The following is a 25,322-nucleotide window of genomic DNA, read 5'->3' as shown; positions in this document are numbered from 1 at the left end:
AAAGGTTATATGATATAGCCAATTGAATATAGCATTTGTTTATTTTTTATAGTGTCATATATCGGTACTAAGTTATTGATTTCCGTCCGTCCGTCTCTGTCAGTCCGTCCACCCCTGTCCGTCCGTCCACCCCTGTCCGTCCGTCCGTCCACCCCTGTCCGTCCGTCCGTCCACCCCTGTCCGTCCGTCCACCCCTGTCCGTCCGTCCGCCCCTGTCCGTCCGTCCGCCCCTGTCCGTCTGCCCGTCCGCCCCTGTCCGTCCGCCCGTCCAGGAGTGTATTTAACGCTTCAAAAAACAAATCCTCTTAAGCCATTTAATTTAGTAAGTTGGTAACAGTGTCTGGCCACAGTCTACCTACCTGGTAACAGTGTCTGGCCACAGTCTACCTACCTGGTAACAGTGTCTGACCACAGTCTACCTACCTGGTAACAGTGTCTGCACAGTAACAGTGTCTGACCAGATCTACCTACCTGGTAACAGTGTCTGCACAGTCTACCTACCTGGTAACAGTGTCTGCACAGTCTACCTACCTGGTAACAGTGTCTGCACAGCAACAGTGTCTGTACAGTCTACCTACCTGGTAACAGTGTCTGGCCACAGTCTACCTACCTGGTAACAGTGTCTGCACAGTCTACCTACCTGGTAACGTGTCTGCACAGTACCTACCTGGTAACAGTGTCTGCACAGTCTACCTACCTGTAACAGTGTCTGCACAGTAACAGTGTCTGACCACAGTCCACCACTCCTGGTAACAGTGTCTGGCCACAGTCTATCTACCTGGTAACAGTGTCTGGCCACTGTCTACCTACCTGGTAACAGTGTTTGGCCACAGTCTACCTACCTGGTAACAGTGTCTGGCCACAGTCTACCTACCTGGTAACAGTGTCTGCACAGTCTACCTGGTAACAGTGTCTGCACAGTCTATCTACCTGGTAACAGTGTCTGGCCACTGTCTACCTGGTAACAGTGTTTGGCCACAGTCTACCTACCTGGTAACAGTGTCTGCACAGTCTACCTACCTGGTAACAGTGTCTGGCCACAGTCTACCTACCTGGTAACAGTGTCTGCACAGTCTCTACCTACCTGGTAATAGTGTCTGTACAGTCTACCTACCTGGTAACAGTGTCTGGCCACAGTCTACCTACGGTAACAGTTTCTGGCCACAGTCTACCTACCTGGTAATAGTGTCTGTACAGTCTACCTACGTCTTAACAGTGTCTGGCTGGTAACAGTGTCTGGCCACAGTCTACCTCGTCTTAACAGTGTCTGGACAGTTTAGTTAAGCGGGAACAGTTTCTGGCAACAGTCGGTGGTGAGACTTGAGGGTGGCAACAGTGGGTGGTGAGACTTGATGGTGGCAACAGTGGCTGACCACAGTAAGTTGTCTGTTTGCAAGAATCAATAGAGGAGATTCCTTTAAAGAGAACATGAGCACGTATGACTCGTGTGTGTGTGTGTGTGTGTGTGTGTGTGTGTGTGTGTGTGTGTCACCATCCAACACTTCACATAGTTAGTGTAGTTTTGTTTGTGTTGTTTTAGTGTTGTGTTGTAGTTGACCATTTTGTTTTGCGTTCGTGTTGTTTTGAACATTTTAGTGAACAGGTGCTCAATCCTCGCGCACCTCCCCCCCTCCCTCCGACCCTCCTTCCCTTCCTACCATCTCTCTCTCTCTCTCTCTCTCTTCCCTCTCTCTCTCTCTCTCTCTCTCTCTCTCTCTCTCTCACCTACATTTGAATTCCAGTCTTTGTTTACCTGTGAATATCTAGCCCTGTTAATTTGAGTTTAGGTTAGGTGGTACTAGGTTAAATCATTGTACTCAAGAGGGGGTTAATGTATCGTACTCAAGGGATTAACGTGGAGGCAAGTATGCAACAGCTGGTAGAAACAACCCTGGCTCGTTCTGAACAACAACAACAATAATAACCACGCCGGACTAGACCTGATGTAGGTTGAGACTTTTAAGGATAAACTCGTGTAAGTTTTCTCGTTTATGTACACAGGAAAGGGGAGGGGGACCAGTGTTGTTTGTGTTTATGGTGTGTTCGTAAGTCGGGTAAAACGAGTGGTGTGTGTTCGTAAGTCGGGTAAAACGAGTGGTGTGTGTTCGTAAGTCGGTAAAACGAGTGGTGTGTGTTCGTAAGTCGGGTAAAACGAGTGGCGTGTGTTCTAAAGGTAAAACGAGTGGTGTGTGTTCGTAAGTCGGGTAAAACGAGTGGTGTGTGTTCGTAAGTCGGGTTAAACGAGTGGTGTGTGTTCAAGTCGGGTTAAACGAGTGGTGTGTGTTCGTAAGTCGGTAAAACGAGTGGTGTGTTCGTAAGTCGGTAAACGAGGGTGTGTGTTCGTAAGTCGGGTTAAACGAGTGGTGTGATTGTACTCTGGTAAACTACTATTGTAAACTCACAATTTGTCTTTAAACAATGGGATTTGTAAACAGCGTCGGTAAACCAACCAATCTTACCTCTGTTGGCGAGGTGGTGAGAGGACAGGTGGTGTGAGGAGGACAGGTGGTGTGAGGGAGGACAGGTGTGGTGTGAGGGAGGACAGGTGGTGTGAGGGAGGACAGGTGTGATGGCAAGAACACCACTCCACCCCTTTAATAATGACGTCATTGTACCTCACCCACCCTTCCCCACTCCCACCCCTCCACCCCCCACCCCTCTTCACCCCCACACCTGTACCACACACCTAGGCATCACTTTCATGGCCAAACCTCTCATCAACAAAACGTGTAGAGACTAACTTGACAAAACTTGACAACAAAAAACTGAAGTCGAATCGTTAGGGTCTGGCTGGCCAAGGTGGGCCGCCTCCCTCCCTTCCTTCCTTCCTCCTCCTCCCCCCAAAAAAATCTTTCAGCAAGTGAGTCAGTGAGTGAATAAATGAGTGAGTGAATTGTGAGTGACTGGGCGATTGAAAGAATGAATGCGTGAGTGAAGCAGTGAGTGACAGGATTGGCATGAGTGAACTACTAACCTAACCTAACCATTTAGATGCTGTATAGTTGTCATGTTCTGTTCCTGGCAGTTGTTATGGACAGTTTTATGACCTAAACAATCCTCCTGTGTGTGTAGTACAGCGTGTGGGGAGAGATACGCAATTATCAGAGTTCACTGCTGTGTGTCGCAGTTACGGAGGCACTATTAAACCAGCCAGTCTCTCTCTCTCTCTCTCTCTCTCTCTCTCTCTCTCTCTCTCTCTCTCTCTCTCACAGCCAACACCTGCCACCACCTGCTGGTGCCACTAGGCCCCACAGCTGGCCAACAAAGGTCACTAAGGACTGTTTTGGGAGCTGGGGTGCAGTGTGCAGGCAGTGACACACACACACACACACACACACATATACATATGGAACAGTTTCTTGGACATGACCTCTTCTCTCTCCATTACACCCTATCTTCATCTCTCTCCTCCTCTCTCTCTCCACACCTCATTCTCTTTATCTCTCCTCCCTCTCTCTCTCTCACTGTCCCCTGCCTTCGTATCACTCTCTCTCCTCGCCCTTCCTATCCCTCTCTTTCTCTCTGTTCCTCGCACAAAAACTAGAACGCCCTGAGGTCCGGCAGGCCACACTACGCAGTGAGAGATGGGCGGGGGCAGGCTGGGGCGGGGATAGACTGGGGTGAGGGGTAGGCTGGGGTGGGGGTTGGGGTAAGCTTGGGCGGCGGCAGGTTGGGTTGGGTAGGTTTGGTTGGGGGCAGGCTAGGGTGAGGTAGACCTAGAAGGGGACAGGCAGGGGTGGGAGCAGGCAGGGGTGGGGGCAGGCAGGGGTGGGCGTAGGATGGGTAAGGAGGATTTTGCTAGGGGATTGGAACAGAGAGAAAGAGAGAGAGGCTAAACTCAGGTGAGAGAGGTCAGACACAGGTGAGACACACAGAGGCCAGACACAGGTGAGAGACAGAGAGGCCAGACACAGGTGAGACACAGAGGCCAGACACAGGTGAGACACACAGAGGTCAGACACAGGTGAGACACAAAGAGGCCAGACACAGGTGAGAGACAGAGAGGCCAGGCGCAGGTGAGACACAGAGAGGCCAGGCGCAGGTGAGACAGAAGCCAAACACAAATAAAACATAACTAATACCTCCAATTTTACCCTAGTTTACGATATATATTAAAGAAAACGGGAAACACATGATGAAAGAACTAACAGAAAACGATAATTATTTTTTTGGGGGGGTAACTCATGTGAAAATTTTAAGCGAAACTGTTGAGTTATGGCGTATGAAGCAGCTGTCGATTTAATGGAACTTAATGGCGTTGGGATATTTAAGTGCTGATGATGAGGACAGCTGTGGAGGAACCTTGGTATTGGTGCGGGGAAGGGGGGCATTATGGGTGGTGGGGAGAAAAGTTTAATGGGGGGGTAGGGATGGGGAGAGGGTGTTAGGGGGGAGTTGGATGATTGTGGGGTTGGGGAGAGGGGGAAGAGGGGATGATGAACCTTAGTGATGACATTACCTGGTGGTGTGTGTGTGTGTGTGTGTGTGTGTGTGTGTGTGTGTGTGTGTGTGGGAGAAGAGAATGGATGGGAGGGGGAAGGTAGGTGGTGGGAAAAGGAAAGGGGAGGCAGGTGATGGAGGGAGGAAGGGGAGAGGGGAGGGAGGAAGGAGAGAAAGAGGGAGGAGGAAGGGAGAGGGAGAGAGGCAGGAGGGAGAAGAGATACTTGGAGGGAGAGGGAGGTAGTGTGAGGGAGAGTAAGGGAGGAGAGGTCAAGGTGAGGATATCAGTAGTTGTGAGTGCACTCCCATCGGAGGTGTTGCGTGGCCGATGCTGCTAGGGTGGCGGCGCACAGGGGCGAGGCTGCTGCTGCTCCCCCTCCTCGCCCCCTCCCCTGGCCCTCTCCCCTGCCCCTCCCCGCCCTCTCCTCCCCACACCCCTTTCCTCCTCCCCATTCCTTCTCTCCCCCGTTTCCTCTCTCCCTTCTCCTCTTCCCTGCCTCTGCCTCAGGGTACAGCTTCCCCTCTCTTTATGAACACCTGTGACATGTTTTACTCTCTCTCTCTCACTTTTTTTCCTCTTCTCCCCTCTTCATCGTTCTCTCTTTGTCCTTTCCATCTGTTTCTCATTTACACACACACACACACACACACAGAATATAAAGCTACATCAACGCTCTCTCCACCCTGGAAATGCCATCCCTCAGTGACCTCCACCACCAAGCACTAGCAAGGTTTGGCAGTGGACTACTGCACCACCCTCGCCATCGCCACCTCCTGCCACCTGCAGCCCCCCACCCACCTCGCGCAGTCCGCCACTAAAACAAAATTCAGCCCATAAGAGCCCGCACTGATAGATATAAGAACAGCACCATCCCATCTATTGTTAAAATAATAAACAACTCCTGATTTATGTACTGTACAGCCCTGTAAATGTATTCAATGCATATTATATCATATTATTAAATCATATAAATCAAATGTAAATCTGTATATTTTCAGCCACCGGCTGCAACTCTATTAATAAACCGTTTATTATTATTATTATTATTATTAATATTATTATTATTATTATTATTATTATTATTATTATTATTATTATTATTATTATTATTATTATTATTACAACACACAGAAGGCAACAACTTATTTTGTATTTTTTTCCCTTATTAATTTTCTCAATCGAAGTGAAATTCCATCCAATATATTTTTTTTATAGAGAGAAAAAGTTGCAAAAATTATCTCATTAAAAACTTGTTGAAAAGTATTAGTAATTTTTAGACTTGGTTAGTTGTGGTATGTAACCTAATCTAACCTAGCCTTACGTAGTCTGACAACCTAATCGAACCTTGTAATAGTAGTAGTAGTTTTAGTGTTGTAGTCGTAGTATCAGCAAAAATAGTTGCAATAGTTGTAGTAGTATCACCACCACACCACCATCACCACCACACCACCATCACCACCACACCACCATCATACAAGACCCAGAAATCGAGAATCCTTCCTTCCACCGCTGTTTACCTGAAGGTGTTGTGATTGTCTCTCTCTCTCTCTCTCTCTCTCTCTCTCTCTCTCTTTCTCTCCCCAAAGAATGATCCAATTCGAGTCTCTGTGCTGTTTTACCTCCACTATGTCCACCATCTTTAGGATTAATGAGGCAGTTAGATGCTTACGTGGCAGACTTAACTAGTGAATGTGTAAGCGTTTTGGTCCAGTTAAAAGGCAGCAATTTTTTTATAGCTAGTTTGATACCTTGACTGGCTAATTGGAGGTTACAGGCGATAAAACCTACCAGGGGAGGGGTGTGTGGGGGAGGGGAGGGGTGTGTGGGGAGGAGGGAGTGTGTGGGGAGAGGGGAGGGTGTGGGAGAGAGGGTGTGTGTGAAGGAGGTGTGTGTGGAGGGGGGTGTGTGAGAGGGGGGGGTGTGTGTGAGAGGGAGGGGTGTGTGGGGAGAGGGAGGGGTGTGTGGGGAGGGGGAGGGGTGTGTGGGAGAGGGAGGGGTGTGTCTGTCTGTCTGGCTCTTCAGTGGAGGTTCTATATACCCCTACAGGTGTTTTAGAGGTGTTGGTTATATATGAAATACCTGTTGTAATACCTGTTCCTCCCATTCTACAGGTGTTAAATAAGCACATTTCCCCCCCCCCTCCCTCCGCCCCTTAGCTAAGCACGCATGGCCTCTACTCATCGTCAAAAGAACCAAACAAAAAGATACCAGACAGAGATAACCTAACCTAACCAAACCTGACCCGACCTGACCTAACCAAACCTGACCCGACCTGACCTAACTTAACCTAACCTGACCTAACCTAACCTTCAGGATTTTCTAGGGTGTAATAAGAGGAGCGACTTACGCCTTCTGTGACTCCTGCAGGGTCACTTAAGTTCCTGTTTAGTGTTGTACTCTTGTGGTTAGGTTTGGTTTGGTTAGGTTAGGTTAGGTTAGGTTAGGTTAGGTTAGGTTAGGTTAGGTTAGGTATGCGTTTGGTTAGGTTATGTTAAATGATGTATAATTTAGTCACATCATCAACGTCGTCTTTCGTGTGTGTGTGTGTGTGTGTGTGTGTGTGTGGTTATTTTAAAACACTAACATCCTCGCTCTAAGAGAGGTCGTAGAGTCGTCTTTAGCTGAAGAGAAGGAGTAAGTGGCGTAGTGGGAGGAGGAGGAAGAGGGTGAAGACGAATAGGAGGAGGAGCTGGAGGAAGAAGAGGATGAGTAGGAAGATGATTAAGAGAAGGAAGAGGGTGGTGGTGATGAAGAAATTCTTGACTGGGAGTAATGAACCGGCAACCACTGGACCAGCATCTTAAGATTGATGCCCTCACTCTTTCTCTCTCTCTTTCTTTGTTTCTTTTTGTATCTCTCTCTCTCTCTCTCTCTCTCTCTCTCTCTCTCTCTATACAAGTGATCCTACAGGGTGATCCGTATAAGCAGGTGATTTTTTCCGCCTTCAGAGTGATGCAAATATACAGGGTGACCCAAGTATACGAATAAAGCAAACGCTGTAAACGTGTTGGTAGTGTAAATATGTAGACAGAAACATAGGAAAAAAGGCAGAAAAAGTGTTAGTACATGATAGTGTGTGTGTGTGTGTGTGTGTGTGATCGGCAGGCCAGACAAAGTAATGGCGGGAGAGAGGGAGGGAGGGATGGCATGGCGGGGACTCGGGAGTGTGTTCATTTAATCAGTTTCTGGCCAGCGTAGAGTGAGGTAGCCATGGCCTTACTGTAATGTCCAGATCTAGCGAATCATGATAATAATCCGTTACAAGGGGGACGGGGGGGGACGGGGGGCTGTTTGTTCATTACTCTTGAATATAAATGGTGGAATGTGCTGGGCTGACATGAACAGAGGCGTGATGTTTGATGGATGGCTCAGTGCGATTGGGTGTTTCAGGAGCGGAGTGGTACTGGTATTGGTGACGTCACATGCATAATATCCTAAATAGTAATAATAATAACAATACTCTTAATAAATTCAATAATAATAATAATGTGTCAAAATGAGATAGAATACAGTGAGTTAAAGTCTACGGACATACCTACCCATGTTTCACTACTAAACCTTATTGACCCAAAAGGAAAATTTTTAAATATTCCTCCTAATTGATCATTTAAGGCGTAAAAATAACTAATTAATTAAAAAAAAAAAAATAAACGAAAAAATTAAACTGAAAAACTAAACCACACGAAATTGAATATATAAAGACTCTTACCTTAAATGTTTACTTAGTGTTTGGAGATACACTGTGTTCTATAATGATTCTGTGTTTTGTTCACTAATATGTACTGTGATGTGTTTGTTGATGTTTGTGTTATGTCCTTCCTTTTCCTTCCTCCTCCTCCTCCTCCTCCTCCTCCTCCTCCTCCTCCTCCTCCCTCCCTCCCTCCTCCCCTCCCTCCCTCCCTCCCTCCCTCCTCACTCTCTCCTCCCCCTTAATACTGCATTATACTCCCCCTAAAGTAAGGTATATATAGGTATTCATTGCCTGATAGCCTTAAGAGACGGTAGAGAGCGGATAATACCCTCTAGTTGGCTTACTATGGAACAGCTGGTTTACTACGGAACAGCTGGCTTCCTCTCCGTCCCCCCTCCCCCCTCCCCCTGGTCCCTCCCCCTGGTCCCCCCCTGACTCTCTCTGTTGCTGTGGTAATGTTTCCTTCCTTCCTTCCTTCCTCTTCCTCCCTCCCTCCCTCCCTCCCTCCCTCCTCCCCTTTTTCCTTCCCTTCCTTTCCATCCCTCCTCCCCCTCCTTCCTTCCTTGCTCCCTCCCCTGGCATGAGGGCAAGGTATGAGGAGGTGAGGTGTAAGGCAGACGTAGGTGTGTGTGTGTGTGTGTGTGTGTGTGTGTGTGTGAGAGGGGAACGCCGCTACCTGGTAATTCCCTGATATGTGTGTGGTGACTGGGGCTATAGTTCCGTTGGGAGGGTGTGAGCTAGCTTTCCCCTTCCCTCCCTCCCTCCCTTGCGATCGATACCATCTCACCCGCCTCTCTTCCTCCTTCCTCCTCTTCCTTCCTCCTTTCTTCCTCTACTTCCTGTTCCTGTTTCTCCCTCTTATTGTTCTTCTTCTTTTCTTGTTTTTTTATTGTTGTTGTTATTGTTCTTCGGGCTCCTACCAGTGAGAGAACACTCACCACTCACCACTCACCACCACGCACTCTTGTCCTCCTCCTCGGGGTTTATACCAGAGAAACACACTCAATCACTCACTTCCTAATACACGCACTCACTCACGCACGCAACTAAGATTATATTCTGACATGTGGGTTTCAGGAGTAGATTAATTAGTGTGTGTGTGTGTGTGTGTGTGTGTGTGTGTGTGTGTCACGGATAGGCGATGATGTTAACGCCAGCACGGGAGATAATTCGCTCGGTACCGGATTATTTTGACCACAGGGAGTCGATAATGCGGTACCAAACCCGTGTGAATTTAATGTAATAAAAGTTGACCTCATGTGAATAAAAGTTGACCTCGTGTGTCCAGGGTCATGAGAGAGAGAGAGAGAGAGAGAGAGAGAGAGGTCATATCTACTTGAAATTGGGAAGAGGGTGTTCTCTCTCATTCATCAGACCTAAACACTAACTCACATTTTTTTCTTCATTTACAGAACAGTTAAAGCCTAAAAAAAAGGAATCGAAGATCTTCATAGGACTGGTAAGTAGACTGTTAATCTGTACAGTTTGTTGTGATCGTTACCAGTCTATAGAACCAGTCACATCAGTACAGTCAGTTGTGTATATTACCAGCCCACCAGTTAGTTCCAAGTAGACCAGACTTCATGTTCTCAAACAAAAAAATCAAAACAATAAAAACAAAAAAGTAAAATCAAAACTCTTTAACTTTTTGGTGAGTTTGGGTTAAAACTCATTGACTCCACGAGAACAAAGAGGAAGCAGCTGCTGGTTCATCTGCTGTGTGATTGAGGTTATGACACTATGTGGGTGGCGGGGGACTGGGAAGATGGGGCTAGTTGCAGGGGCTGGGTAAGGAACGGGTGTGGGAACTGGGTGGGGACTGAATAGGAACTGGGTGCTTGTGTAAAAAGTTAACGCAATAATTGTCTTGGGATAAGTTTCTTGTATAACTTTGACATGTCATCTGGTTACTAATTAAAACTTTATGTAGAGAGTTGCATATTACTTTGACAATATTTTTTTTACCTGATATTATTATTAGGTGAAACTTTGAACCGTATTATTGAAGGTTTGTCACGTAATTAAGATAAGTTTGTTTCTATGGTTGACCTGTAAATTAGTCCCCCCTCTCCTCCTCCTCACTCAGTCATAAACCAGGTGACAGGTAGACCAACAGGGGAGTAGCTAATTAAGATGGCCGTACAGGTGTGGTGTGTGTTAGGTAATGTCTTAGGAAGCGAAGATGTATATATTATGTATATTTTGTCAGCTGGGCGTTACTACCTCCTCTCCTTATTCTTCTTCCTTCTTCTCCTCTTCCTTCTTCTTCTTCTTCCTCTTCCTTCTTCTCCTCCTCCTCCTCCTCCTCCTCCTCCTCCTCCTCCTCCTCCTCCTCCTGCCTCTCACTTCCGGGAAAGGATTTAGACAGATTATTGGATTATGGTGATTATTAGTCGTATTTCTTTCTTTTGATAATCTTGTCGCTTATTGGTCAGGGTTTGGTGGTTTACGTTAGGTTTGGTTAGATTAGGTTAGGTTAGGTTTTGGTTGGGTTACGTTAGGTTTGGTTTGTTAGAGTTTGGTTTGGTTTAGTTAGAGTTTCTTGGTTTTTGTTGTAGAGGAGGTTGTTGTGGTTGAAGATTGTGTTAGGTTGGTTGGTGTTGTGATGATGGTGTTGTAGGTTAATGGTGTTGCAGGTTGATGGTGTTGTGAGTTTGTTGCTCGCAGGTGTTAAGAGTAAGCCATTTTAAACACTGATGGGTTCTAGTAATTTTTTCCTGTTTCTCCTCCCCTCTCCTAAGCACGATATCTGGCTCTCTGGAAACCTCTGTCAAGTTAATGTAACGAACCTTCCCTGCCTGATGAAGCTCCTGGAGTGTGTTGGTGAGTGTGTTGGTGAGGGTGTTGGTGAGTGTGTTGGTGAGGGTGTTGGTGAGGGTGTTGGTGAGGGTGTTGGTGAGGGTGGTGGTGATGGTGAGTGTACAATCAGTGGTGATAGTGTAAGTGTTGTGAAGCAAGTGTACTGTAGGTGGCCGTAGATCAAGTCATCGTCCTCAAAGGGTTCAATCATCGTCCTCAATGGGTTCAATCATCGTCCTCAAAGGGTTAAATCATTGTCCTCAAAGGGTTCAATCATCGTCCTCAAAGGGTTAAATCATCGTCCTCAAAGGGTTAAATCATCGTCCTCAAAGGGTTAAATCATCGTCATCAAGGGTTAAATCATCGTCCTCAAAGGGTTAAATCATCGTCCTCAGGGTTAAATCATCGTCTTCAAAGGGTTAAATCATCGTCCTCAAAGGGTTAAATCATCGTCCTCAAAGGGTTAAATCATCGTCCAGAAGGGTTCAATCATCGTCCCAATGGGTTCAATCATCGTCCTCAAAGGTTCAATCATCGTCCTCGGGTTAAATCATCGTCCTCAAAGGGTTAAATCATCGTCCTCAAAGGGTTAAATCATCGTCCTCAAAGGGTTAAATCATCGTCCTCAAAGGGTTAAATCATCGTCCAGAAGGGATTACTAAACAGTACGGGATGCTCTGTGGCAGCTTCACCTGTATGGCTTCACTAATTATTACCTGAGAGTCCAATTAGTAACTTTGAATGTCATTATATACTGTGTACGTGGTGTTAATATACTGTGTACGTGGTGTTAATATACTGTGTACGTGGTGTTAATATACTGTGTACGTGGTGTTAATATACTGTGTACGTGGTGTTAATATATTGTGAGTGGTGTTAATATATTGTGTACGTGGTGTTAATATACTGTGTACGTGGGGTTAATATACTGTGTACGTGGTGTTAATATACTGTGTACGTGGTGTTAATATACTGTGTACGTGGTGTTAATATACTGTGTACGGGGGTTAATATACTGTGTACGTGGTGTTAATATACTGTACGTGGGGTTAATATACTGTGTACGTGGTGTTAATATATTGTACGTGTGTTAATATACTGTACGTGGTGTTAATATACTATGTACGTGGTGTTAATATACTGTGTACGTGGTGTTAATATACTGTGTACGTGGTGTTAATATACTGTGTACGTGGTGTTAATATATTGTGTACGTGGTGTTAATATACTGTGTACGTGGTGTTAATATACTATGTACGTGGTGTATTGTGTACGTGGTGTTAATATACTGTGTACGTGGTGTTAATATACTGTACGTGGTGTTAATATACTGTGACGTGGTGTTAATATACTGTGTACGTGGTGTTAATATATGTGTACGTGGTGTTAATATATTGTGTACGTGGTGTTAATATACTATGTACGTGGTGTTAATATACTGTGTATGGGTTAATATACTGTGTACGTGGTGTTAATATACTGTACGTGGTGTTAATATACTGCATGGTGTTAATATACGTGTACGTGGTGTTAATATACGTTACGTGGGTTAATATACTGTGTACGGTGTTAATATACTGTGCATGGGTTAATATACTGTACGTGGTGTTAATATATTGTGTACGTGTGTTCATATACTGTGTACGTGGTGTTAATATACTGTGTACGTGGTGTTAATATACTGTGTACGTGGTGTTAATATACTGTGTACGTGGTGTTAATATACTATGTACGTGGTGTTAATATACTGTAGTGGTGTTAATATACTGTGTACGTGGTGTTAATATACTGTGTCGTGGTAAATATGTACGTGGTGTTAATATACTGTGTACGTGGTGTATATACGTACGTGTTAATATACTGTGTACGTGGTGTTAATATACTGTGTACGTGGTGTTAATATACTGTGTACGTGGTGTTAATATACTGTGTACGTGGGGTATAGTCGTGAGTTTATGGTATGGGAAGTATACAGTTTATCAGGTAAGAGTGATATTGTGTAGATAGTTAAGGTCATCTATTGGGAACAGGTGAGAGAGAGAGAGAGAGAGAGAGAGAGAGACCACAATTGCCTACACGCACATAGCACAGTAACTTCCCCCCCCCAATTCTAAGAGTCCCTAGAGAGCATATAGAGCACCGTACAGAGCGCTCTAACAGGATGTACCCCGCGCTCACAAGATGATACTGGTGGTGGTAGTGGTGATAGTGGTAATGATGGTAGTAGTAGTAGTAGTAGGAGGATGGTGCTAGTGGTATAAGTGTGTCGCAGGTGTGTGGTGGAGCGTCACTCACAACACCTCCACCATTGTCTCGTTGTGGTGGTGGTGAAACACTTGGGGAGGGAAGTAATGATAGTGGCGGCGGTGGGTGGTAGTGGCGGTGGGTGGTGGCGGTGGGTGGTCGTGGTGGCGGTGGGTGGTAGTGGCGGTGGGTGGTCGTGGGCGGTGGGTGGTAGTGGCGGTGGGTGGTAGTGGCGGTGGTGGTAGTGGCGGTGGGTGGTAGTGGCAGGGTGGTGTGGTGGTGGTGGTGGCAGGCACTGTGCTCAGCTTGAAGATGTCTGGTTGTGTGGAGGGTCCCCTAGGCTGCCTCCTCCTCCGTCCTCCTCACCTGTTCCTACCACCTGCTACTTTATTCCTCGCTTCACCTGCCCTTCATCTTACTGATTAGCTTGTCTCTCTAACCCGTGGATTATCTGCTTCTCTCTGTCTACCTCTGTTACCTCACCTAAGATTGGGAGGGAGAGAGAGAGGAAAGGAGAGGGAAGGGAAAGGGAGAGGAAGAGAAAAGGAGGGAAGGATTTGTTCAATTTATAGGTACAGTGCTTCATGCATGGTTGGAGGGTAGAGGTCAAATGTTATGAGGTTTGGTTAGTTAGGTTAAGTGAAAGTTCATTTACAACGAGTTATGGGAATTTGTTTATTTTAAGGGGGAGGCTGGTTTGTTATGAGACGGGTGGGGGGTCTGTTGTGGTTTGTGTGGTTGTGGTGGGGGAATAGTGGTAGGTGAGGTTGGTGGTTGTGGTGGAAGGTAGTGGTAGGCAGTTTGTGGTATTGGATAGCTAAGGGATAATGGTTGGTGGTAGTTGTAGTAGATGTGGTGGTTGATGGTTGTGGTAGGTGGATGATGGTAGATGGTTGTGGTAGGTGGATGATGGTGACTGGTTGTGGTAGGTGGATGATGGTAGATGGTTGTGGTAGGTGGATGATGGTAGATGGTTGTGGTAGGTGGATGATGGTAGATGGTTGTGGATGATAGTAGATGGTTGTGGTTAGAGGTAGTGGAGGATGTATATTAATTACAACTGACAGGTATAATAACAGGTAGGCGTGGTTAATGTCCCTGGTTGACGTGGAGCAGTGACGTGGTTATGGTGGTCTTGGGCGTGGTCTTGGATATATCACCTGTGGTCTTGGATATATCACCTGTTTTCGCTAATTAGCTAAAAATATCGACCTTTTTCTTTCCTATTTCTCTATATTATTTTATTCTTGGTTTGAAATATTACGATTTTTTATCTAGTCTATATTGTTTAATATTCTTACGTTTTAACCCTTTGATGATGGTTTAACCCTTTTGATATAATAATTTAACCCTTTGAGGATGATGGTTTAACCCTTTGATGATGGTTTAACCCTTTTGATATAATAATTTAACCCTTTGAGGACGACGGTTTAGCCCTTTGATATAATAATTTAAACCTTTGAGGACGACGGTTTAGCCTTTTAAGACATTTAATGAAGACGATGGTTTAACCCTTTGATGATGATGACCTAACCCCTTACGATGACTTAACCCTTAGACGATTATTTAACCCTTCACTACTCAAAGGTTAAAATAAGCATCGTCTCATTTGCATACAAGAACATTTCACATTATCTCAAATGCATCACTGTTAGGGAAGAATGGCACACTTGTTTACTGGACAGAGATGAATTGACGTAAAGTGCTTGATGCTATGAAGTCCAATTAGAATAGTTATGCACACCTGATCGAAGAGATGAGGCGGTATAATACAACATTGACGTAACTAACAACTTGACAGGGAACACAGAGAGACGAGTGGACCAAAGACCTGGACCCCTAGCGTGACCTCATATGACCTGGTTAGTTCCTGGACCCACTGATGTAACCTTACCTGACCTGGGTTAGTTCCAGGACCCAAACGTAACTTCACCTGATTTGATCTAGTTCCTGGAGCCCATACGTGACCTCATCTGACCTGGCTTAGTTCAGGTCCCCAAACGTAACTTCACCTGATTTGACCTAGTTTCTGACCCGCTGATGTGATCTCTGTGAGCTGTTATTGGCTTCCTGTTCCCTATATAATGTATAGGGACAGATGTGGGGGGGGGATTGAGGGGATGTCTGAGAAGAGGGTAGGGAGAGGGGAGGCTAGAGAGGGAAAGAGGGAGGGAGGAGAGATGGAGGAAAGCTATGAAAGGAGAGGAAGGGAGAGGGAAGAGGTGGGGAGAGGAGAGGGAGGATGAGAGGGGAGAGAGAGAGGAAAGTATGGGGCATGAGGGGTAAATATTGAAGACTTGATCCAGTTTATGTAGACTGTCTTAAAAAAATATTCCCGTTATGTATGTATGTATGTATGTATGTATGTATGTATGTATGTATGTATGTATGTATGTCTAGGGGGGAGGGATAGTGAAGGACATTTAAAGTGTAGGAACATCTTGTCAAGGATTTGGGCCAAGTGTGGTGGTGGCTCCTTCAAGAAACTGTAACGTCATCTAGGTCTGGAACTCTCCGGGAACTCTACGCATCGGACACTCAAGAGCCGTCAGGAACTCTCTGGAAACTCTACGTATCGGACACTCAAGAGCCCCAGGAACTCTCTGGAAACTCTACGTATCGGACACTCAAGAGCCGCCAGAACTCTCTGGAAACTCTACGTATCGGACACTCAAGAGCCGCAGGAACTCTTGGAAACTCTACACGGACACTCAAGAGCCGCCAGAACTCTCTGAAACTCCACATATCGACACTCAAGAGCCGCCAGGAACTCTGAAACCCCACGCATCGGACACTAAGAGCCGATAAATTGTGGGCAGAGTTTAAGGTGATTTAGAGGAAGGATCGGAGGAGGAGGAGGAGGAAGGGAGGGAAGTAGGAGGAAGGGAGGGGAGGAGGAGGAGGAGGAGGAGGAGGAGGAGGAGTCGTAAGAGGAGGGACGAGGAGGACAAGTAGGAAGATAAGGAGGAGGAAGAGGAACAAGGAGGAGGAAGACAAGGAGGAGGAAGACAAGGAGGAGGAGGAGGAAGAACAGGGAGGAGGGAGAGTCTAGAATTTTTAGAGACAATAGAAGATATACGAGGCCCTCCTTCCCCCTACCTACCCCTCCCCTTCTCCCTACCCCCTCCCCTCCTCCCCTTCTCCCTACCCCCTCCCCTTCTCCCTACCCCCTATCCCCCTCCTTCCCTTCCAGAAACTTGATCAGGTCATAGTTTGATCACGTTAAGGGGGTCTAGGAATCTAATTATCTGGGATTATCTTCTAGATTATTCTCTCTCTCTCTCTCTCTCTCTCTCTCTCTCTCTCTACTTGAAGCTGTGTGTGTGTGTGTTCTTCGAGTCACACGAAGCGAAATAACAAAACAATAGTGTAACACCTGTCGTGTTCTCGGTACTAATTGATTGAATGACTCAGGTAAATATACAACACCCAGGTACACCTCGCGACGGGGCAGGGCGGGGCGGAGCGGAGCGGGGTGGGGTGGGGTGGGGTTAGGGGGGAGGGGTGGGACTTTAAACCAATCATCCTCTAGGGGTTAAACCATTAGCTGCCACAAAATAATTAAACTATTATTCTTAAGGTGTATTATTAAACCATTATCCTCAAAGGGTGGGACCAGACAGGGACTTCGTAGGGGAGTAAGGGAGAGTATTACAAAGGGAGGAGAGTAAGGGAGGAAGGACAGTTCGTAAGGTTAAGGGTGAGGGAGGAGACGAGAATGAGGGAGATTATAAGAGAAAGAAGGGAGCAATTGAGGGAGGTTAAGGGAGGGAGGAAAGTGAGGGAGATTATTAGAGAAAGAAGGGAGTAAGGGAGGGAGCAAAGTAAGGGAGATTATTAGAGAAAGAAGGGAGTAATTGAGAAAGGTTAATAAACGGAGGGAAGTGAGGGATTTAAGGGAGAGAGGGAGGATTTATCGGTCACTTGCCTTTAAATCCAGGGAGATTGAAACCTGCCGAGGAAGTCCTGTTTGTCTCATATTGTGGTTAATCCGGCTTAGTGAGAGGGGCGAGTGAAAGGGTCGGGAGGGAGGGGTGAGAGGGATGGGAGGGGTGGAAGCGAGTGAGAGGGGCTGCAGGGAGAGGTTGGAGTGGGATGGGCGGTTTGGGGCAGTGAGAGGGGTGAGTATGAGGGACAATAGGGAGGTGCCACGGTAGGGGGGTGCCAGTAGGGAGGTGCCATGGTAGGGGGTGCCAGTATGGAGGTGCCACGGTAGGGGGTGCCACGGTGCAGCAAAGAGGAGGTGCCACGTAGGGGGTGCCAGGAGGTGCCACGGTAGGTGCCAGTAGGGAGGTGCCACGGTAGGGGGGGTGCCAGCATGGAGGTGCCACGGTAGGGGTGCCAGTAGAGGTGCAGGGTGCCAGTAGGAGGTGCTAGTAGGGGAAGCAGAGAGAGAGAGAGAGAGAGAGAGAGAGAGAGAGAGAGAGAGAGAGAGAGAGAGAGAGAGAGAGAGAGAGAAACAAAATGAAAAGCACAAAAAAGAATCGAAGAGAAGAGGAAAGGAGGAATAAATGAGGGTAATAAAAGAGGCAAGAGGAAGTGAGGAGAATATTTAAGAAGGAAAGGTTTTAGAGAGAGGAAGGAAAGAGAGAGAGAGGTCTTGGTGGCTCGCTGTCGACTCTAAATCTGACTTAACTGAGAAGAGACTTAAGTGAGGAGAGGAGAGAGGAGGGAGGAGTAGATCTCAGAGGATTATGAAGGAAGAGATCGACAAGTGCAGGAGATTCTCGTTAACTGGTTCCGTATGAATTGAGTGAACCTAACTAACCCATCAAGTTCTCAGTAAGTAAAGGTTCTCTCTCAGGACTGAGATGCTATCACTTGACCTAAATACATGTTCTGTTTTCATCAAAGGTCAACCCTTCCATACACACACCTGACCTTCTCATGTGACCTAGTAACTGCCCCACCACAACCTGACCTTGACCCACCTCATGACCTAGTGCCCTCACCACATTACTTCTGACCTCCCACCACACCGGACAACATCCAGCACACCCAACAAAGTTTCCTGTTGCCCACTCTGCATAAGTGGTTCTTCAGTAGTCAAGATGTTGTGTAGCGTGAAAGGTTAGGTTAGGTTAGGTTAGGTTAGAGTGATAAGCTTGAGGGTGCTAATCTGAAGGTGTTCCCTCAACAATTATGAAGTGGTGTCGTTTTTTAGGTCAACTTTTCTCACCTGACCAGCAACACCCTAATTAGTTTACCTGTGTTAGGGATTTATCATGAATACACAGGCAGGTGATCTAAGCCTATGTCTTTCTTCCTGAGATAGATAGGTTAGGTTAGGATACGTTAGGTTAGATGAGGATAGATCAGGTTAGAGAGGGTTCAGTAGCTCACCTCTGCCCCTAGCGCCACCACCTCCAGTATAAGGGGCCTAGTGATAGATGGGGCCAGCTGGACCACGTGGCCCACACTGTGTACCTCGACTCGTAAATTCTTCCCTGGGGCCATTACACCAAGCTCTCCCAGGCGCCATTAACACACGTCTGGCGGTGGTGTAGTACTGTGGGTGTTAGGTGACGTGCTCTCTCTCTCTCTCTCTCTCTCTCTCTCTCTCTCTCTCTCTCTCTCTCTCTCTGTAGATCCTCCTGATGCTGCTTCACACCTCACACTCCAACCTCCCATACACCTCATACTCTAATCCTCCTCCTCCCACTCTCCCACCCTCCCACCTCCTCCCCCACCTCCTACCTCCCCACCCTCCCTCCCCCCCCACCTCCCACATCTCCCCCACCCCTCCCACCTCCCTCCCCTCTCACCTCCCAAAAGCCCACCACCATTAGTAATTAAAGGTGTTGGTGACGGATGGGGGACTGAACCCAAGTAAGATTAATTATAAAACAATAAGTGATCACGTAGAAGATTACCCACCCCTCCCTCCTCCTCTCTCTCCCATGTTAGGTTAGGAAGATTAGGGTTAAGGTTAGGTCAGGTCAGGTGGTCAATCTTAAAGTGAAATAAACTAAGGGGACAAAGTGATTCTACACAATCTTGGAATGAATAAATACAGTAACTGTTGAGTCTACATTAAAGGTCAGCTACGTACACTATAGGGTATGAAGGGCAAACTGATGGGTTAGGTTAGCTAGTAGGGTTGCTAGGTTAGGTTAGGTTAGGCTGGGCTGGGGTTGGGTTGCTGTTAGGTTAGGTTGTGGGTTAGGTTAGTTGGGTTGGGTTAGGATAGGTAGGGTTGGGTTGGTGAGGAGTAAGAGAGACCCGCGCCGCCAGGCCACATAATAGCCCCCCCATCAACTAAATATAGCTCCTGTTGCTTCTCTGACGCAGGGAGTTACTGCTAGGCTGTCAAATAAATATTGAAGAGGAGGCAGACACGAGTTAGACCATCTGGGAGATGCCACCATCACCCAGCTACAGACACACACTCCTCTCTCTCTCTCTCTCTCTCTCTCTCTGCGGTGTTAGAGGAGGACGTTTTTGTTTATCTGCCTCAGACCACTATGCTACCCACCTTTTGTTTATTACAGGTAGACGGTGCACCTGTCTTGCCCTGACTGAAGGTAAGGTTTCCGCCGCTGCGTCTTCGTGTACTGTTTTATCTTCTACCTCCTCCTCCTCTTAAGGCCTTTCTTTTCTATTCCTCTTCCTCTTTCTTTGTCATTTCTCTCTCCTCTTCTTTCTAACCTTCAGTGCTCTTCTTCCCCACTCCCCACCTCACTCCTTCACCTCCCCTCCCCTCCCCACTCCCCACCTCCCCACTCCCTTCCCCACTCCCTCCCACCCTTCCCCTCCACTTCCCTCCCACCACTCCACTCCCCACCCACCCACTTGTCATTATTAGCTGTGGTGGGGGCATTGCTGGCTGTCACTGATAGACAAGGTGGCGGCAACTGTGTTTGATATTGTGAATAATAATTATGGTGGTGTGTCAGAGATAGGGTGGTGGTGAGTGGTGGTGGTTGGGGTGACAGGTAGTAGTAGGGGTGATGGATGTGGTAGTAAGGGTGGTAGATGGTGGAGATGTGTGTGGTAGGGGGTCTCACTTTACCAATCATGGATAACACTGTGCCTCACTGTGTGTGTGTGTGTGTGTGTGTGTGTGTGTGGGTGTATTTGTATGGGTTCTTGATGGTCCTTATTGATGCTTAGGAGGACTCAAGGTGGGATGGTGTTTACATGGTTTATATAAACACACACACACACACACACACACACACACACACACGACTCTCTACTGCTCCCCCAAAATTCTCCAGGTTTGATGACGTCAACTGTACTTCCCCCCCTCTCCCCCCTCTCCCTACCTTTCTCCCCACCCTCCCCCCTCCCTGTCTCACCACCTCCCCCTCTCCTCTTCCTTCTCCTCACCACCTCCCTCTCCCTTCCTTCCTCACCACCCTCTCCCCTTCCTTCTCCTCAACTCTCCCCTTCCTTCTCCTCACCATCCTCTCCCTTCTTCTCCTCACCACCCCTCCCCTCTCCCCCTACCAGTTGATGTGTAGCAATTTATGTCATTCCCATTATTACAAGCATCTCTTTGTTATGGCGCTGGTAGTGGTGTTGAGGCGAGAGGCAGTATAGAAGTTGTGATGGGCGTGATGGTGGTGGGCGTGATGGTGGTGGGCGTGATGAAGTGAAACCTGGAGTCAAATTTTTACCTGGTGGGCCGCGGTCGCCAACCCTCAGACTCTAAACACAGAAGGGGCAGTAATGGTTTTCCCTCACCTAATTAGAAACTATCCTCGTAAGGGCCTGAGACTATCCTCATAAGGGCCTCACAGACTATCCTCATAAGGGCCTCACAGACTATCCTCATAAGGGCCTCACAGACTATCCTCATAAGGGCCTGAGACTATCCTCATAAGGGCCTCACAGACTATCCTCATAAGGGCCTCACAGACTATCCTCGTAAGGGCCTCACAGACTATCCTCATAAGGGCCTCACAGACTATCCTCATAAGGGCCTCACAGACTATTCCTCATAAGGGCCTCACAGACTATCCTCATAAGGGCCTCACAGACTATTCTCATAAGGGCCTCACAGACTATCCTCATAAGGGCCTCACAGACTATCCTCATAAGGGCCTCTCTTAACCCTCTGTTGATATCCACTTGTAATTTTAAACCAAGTCAACACAGTGTTATATTTTTGCTTTAGTTTTTAGTTAATGCAGTATAGGTCTTTGGTATATAATTGTCATGAGTGTATGTGTGAGTGTATGTTATGTATGAGTGTATGTGTGAGTGTATGTGTGAGTGTATGTTATGTGTGAGTGTATGTGTGAGTGTATATGTGAGTGTATGTTATGTGTGAGTGTATGTTATGTATGAGTGTATGTGTGAGTGTATGTTATGTATGAGTGTATGTGTGAGTGTATGTTATGTATGAGTGTATGTGTGAGTGTATGTTATGTATGAGTGTATGAGTGTATGTGTGAGTGTATGTTATGTGTATTCTCTCTTCTCTTCTCTTCTACGAATGATTATGGAGGAGGAGAATGGATTACACCTGTCCATCACCGGTAATGTTGGTATTGTTTGTATTATAGTAATTAGTGAAAGCGTTGAGGTGTGTGTGATTAATGATGATGGTCAGGGTGGGTCAGGGGTCAGGGGGGAGGCGCGTGACCCAGACAGCTCTCAGGGGTAGATCAGGTCGTCCTAGGTCACGTCACACATCCCTCTCTCCTCTCCTGTTGTAAGGGAGGGAGTGGGGTAGGGAGACCACAGTTTGAAGATGTGTGGACGTTGAGGTGAGGGAAGGAGGGGAGGAGGGGAGGGGGACGGGACGAGTTAATGGGAGGAGAGGGGGGGGGGGAGTGGGGATGGGTAGGGAGAGTTGGGGAAATGAAATGGGGTGAGAGGGAGGGGGGGGGGGGTGAGGAAGATGGGAACTGGGAAACAATGGAAGAAGAAGAATCATTGCAGTGTTTACAATATCAGTGGTGGTGGTGGCGGCTGTTGTGGTGGTGGTGGCTGTTGTGGTGGTGGTGGTTGTTGTTGTGGTGGTGGTGGTGGTGGTGGTGGTGGTGATGATGGTTGTGGTGGTGGTGGTGGTTGTTGTGGTGGTGGTGGTGATGGTTGTATGGTGGTGGATGTTTAGGCAGGACTCACCACCAGAAAGGCTTAGGTTGGAGTTGAGATGAAGGGGGGCTGAGGGGATACGGAGGGACTATTCTAGAACCCTCCTCGTTCCTCCTGGTGGTAACAATAGACACGAACCTTTCATTGCTCTCTCGTGTGTGTGTGTGTGTGTGTGTGTGGCTTCAGGTGGTAGTTTACATACACACATACATCCTGGTTAACGACCAATTCACCTGACGATTGACGAGCCATCTGGTGGTCATAAGGGTGAACTAATGATGTTTATACTCGAGGGATTTAAAAGGAACAGACGGGCGGACGGGAGAGACGGGGTAGGACAGACAGACAGACAGACAGTATCACACACCCGGATATAATGCAGGACATAACACATATATTGTAATGATATGCTGGAAAATACCTTGAGGTGAATGTTTGGTGTTGATGGTGTGGTGGTGGTAACGATATGGTGGCGTTAGCTAATGGTGTTGATGGTGTGGTGGTGGTAACGATATGGTGGCGTTAGCTAATGGGTGTTGATGGTGTGGTGGTGGTAACGATATGGTGGCGTTAGCTAATGGTGTTGATGGTGTGGTGGTGGTAACGATATGGTGGCGTTAGCTAATGGTGTTGATGGTGTGGTGGTGGTAACGATATGGTGGCGTTAGCTAATGGTGTTGATGGTGTGGTGGTTGTAACGATATGGTGGCGTTAGCTAATGGTGTTGATGGTGTGGTGGTGGGAACGATATGGTGGCGTTAGCTAATGGTGTTGATGGTGTGGTGGTGGGAACGATATGGTGGCGTTAGCTAATGGTGTTGATGGTGTGGTGGTGGGAACGATATGGTGGCGTTAGCTAATGGTGTTGATGGTGTTGCTTTTGTTTTGGCGGAATTGTGTTTGTCATCACCTAATTGTTATTGTTTACACATCGTTAAGAGAACACCTGGTTACAACTCTCCAGGTGTTTAATTGAACCCACTAAGTTCAGGGATGATTTGATAACACAACTCTTATGTTAATATTTTTAGTTCGTGTGAAATCTGTTTATTATGACAACACTGACTCCCCCCCCACTCTCTCTCTCTCTCTCTCTCTCTCTCTCTCCCTCTCTCCCTCATCATCACCACCGCCACCATCACCACCATCTCCACCATCTCCACCACTCCAGGTATGAAGAGTTGGTGAAGGTGCCACAACTTAGACCAGGTTATTTATGACCCAACACGGTGTTGAGAGACGCGCAAATTGCTAGAGTTTGAAGGAGAATAATGAAAGTGTGTGTGTGTGTGTGTGTGTGTGTGTGTGTGTGCGTGTGCGTGTGTGTGTGTGTGTGTGTGCAATAGGTCTGGTGAGGCTGGTTATAAGGGTCGCTGGTGAGCCCTGATGAATTTTAAGGTTCGTGTGTGAGGTAAGGGCTGGTGGGGCTTATCCCTGTGTGACCTGGTGGACCCTGTCTGTGTGGAGTGGATGTGGAGCTTTGTGGGGTGGATGTTGAACGGATGTGAAGTGGATGCAGAAGTCAGAGAGTGAATAAGACGAGATGGAACCACAAAACCAAGATATCTCGAAAGAATTTAAGAACTTATGGACGAAACAACAGGTGGAGTGGAGTAATGAGGTGTGGAGGAGGCTGGATGTGGATATATGCCCAGAAGTCGATATTGGAGTGAGGTGGATGAAAAGAGAGAGAGAGAGAGAGAGAGAGAGAGAGAGAGAGAGAGAGAGAGAGAGAGAGAGAGAGAGAGAGAGAGAGAGATTTAAATTTTGATTTTTTGAAGGGGTGTGAGTTTGTAGTGATTGTGTTAGTGAATGATCTAGTTGAGGATGTCAGGTGAAGGCTTACCTGAGGCTCCGGGCCAACAGGTGACTCTCACAGGTGACTCGCTCAGCCTAACGTAATTTTATGTTGGTGTGTCACATGTTTTTGTTTGTTTATTATTTGATTTATGAGAGTTACTTATGTTATATAAGGGCCTGTTGTCTTATAGGAAGATTCAGTGTGTGTGAGAGAGAGAACAGTGTTTTACCTGGCGGACTTACCTGTGTGGGAGGGTGTTGCTATCAGCGGGGAGATGGGAGGTGGTGATGGTGAGGGCGTGGGTGGTTGGTGGTGGCGTGGGTGGTGTTGGGGTCGTGGGTGGTGCTGGTGGGTGTACTGCATTCCCCACAACGCAGTACAGTACAGAGTGTATGTGTGGGGGGTTTGGGGGGGGGGGCAATGCTACCAAGGCAACCAAGTGTGTTGCCACTGGTAACCAGGATCCCGGCCATAAAAACTGCACCAACATCAGCAGTCAACAGCGTTTGGCCTTCCTGTGCTCAATGTAGTGACGAGTTTGTGCATGGAGAGAATATAAGCCAGACGGACGTTCGCCAGTGTCTCTATGCGGTGGTTCTTTGGGATGTTAGTACGCCAGACGGACGTTCGCCAGTGTCTACGTGTGGTGGTACTCTGGAATGTTAGTACTACAGGCAGACAGTATTATTGGTTTGTACTTTCTGATGGAGGTGACACAGATACTGCCCAGGCAAACAATGAGTGTGTTTTATAATGGAAAAAGATTGAGTGTGTGAGTGTGGTGTGGGTGTGTTGAGGAGGAAGAGGAGAAGAGAAGAGAGGAAGAGGAGAAGGAGCAGTAAAAGGAGGAGGAGGAGGAGGGAGAGCATTGTAGGTTAGCCCAGGTGAGGTTTAGACCAAGTTGGGACATGTCAGGTTTACTCAGGTGATGATTAAATGATAAACAGAGGGTTGACGGCCCCTGAGATTCTTACTGCGAGTCTTGTTGTAGGACTGTAGGATTCACCTCAGGACTGTAGGATTCACCTCAGGACTGTAGGATTCATCTCAGGAGTGTAGGATTCATCTCAGGAGTGTAGGATTCATCTCAGGAGTGTAGGATTCACCTCAGGACTGTAGGATTCACCTCAGGAGTGTAGGATTCATCTCAGGACTGTAGGATTCACCTCAGGAGTGTAGGATTCACCTCAGGAGTGTAGGATTCATCTCAGGAGTGTAGGATTCATCTCAGGAGTGTAGGATTCATCTCAGGAGTGTAGGATTCACCTCAGGAGTGTAGGATTCACCTCAGGACTGTA

At 47.1% G+C, this 25,322-nt stretch overlaps 1 protein-coding gene across 4 annotated transcripts in view; it reads left to right on the top strand.

Annotated features, from left to right (window-relative positions):
- Positions 1 to 25,322, top strand: part of LOC121858891 (protein dispatched homolog 1-like) — a 91,855-nt gene that overhangs the window by 36,304 nt on the left and 30,229 nt on the right. For all 4 annotated transcript variants that reach the window (XM_042355543.1, XM_042355545.1, XM_042355544.1 and 1 more), the window contains exon 2: positions 9,545 to 9,591. The gene's annotated coding sequence lies outside the window, so the exon portion shown is untranslated. The remainder of the gene's footprint in view (positions 1 to 9,544; positions 9,592 to 25,322) is intronic.

This window comes from Homarus americanus, unplaced genomic scaffold, assembly GCF_018991925.1.
Source record: "Homarus americanus isolate GMGI-L3 unplaced genomic scaffold, GMGI_Hamer_2.0 scaffold22960, whole genome shotgun sequence".
Taxonomy (NCBI): domain Eukaryota; kingdom Metazoa; phylum Arthropoda; class Malacostraca; order Decapoda; family Nephropidae; genus Homarus; species Homarus americanus.
The sequence above is the reverse complement of the archived record's forward strand: the minus strand, read 5'-3'. Positions and strand labels throughout refer to the sequence as shown.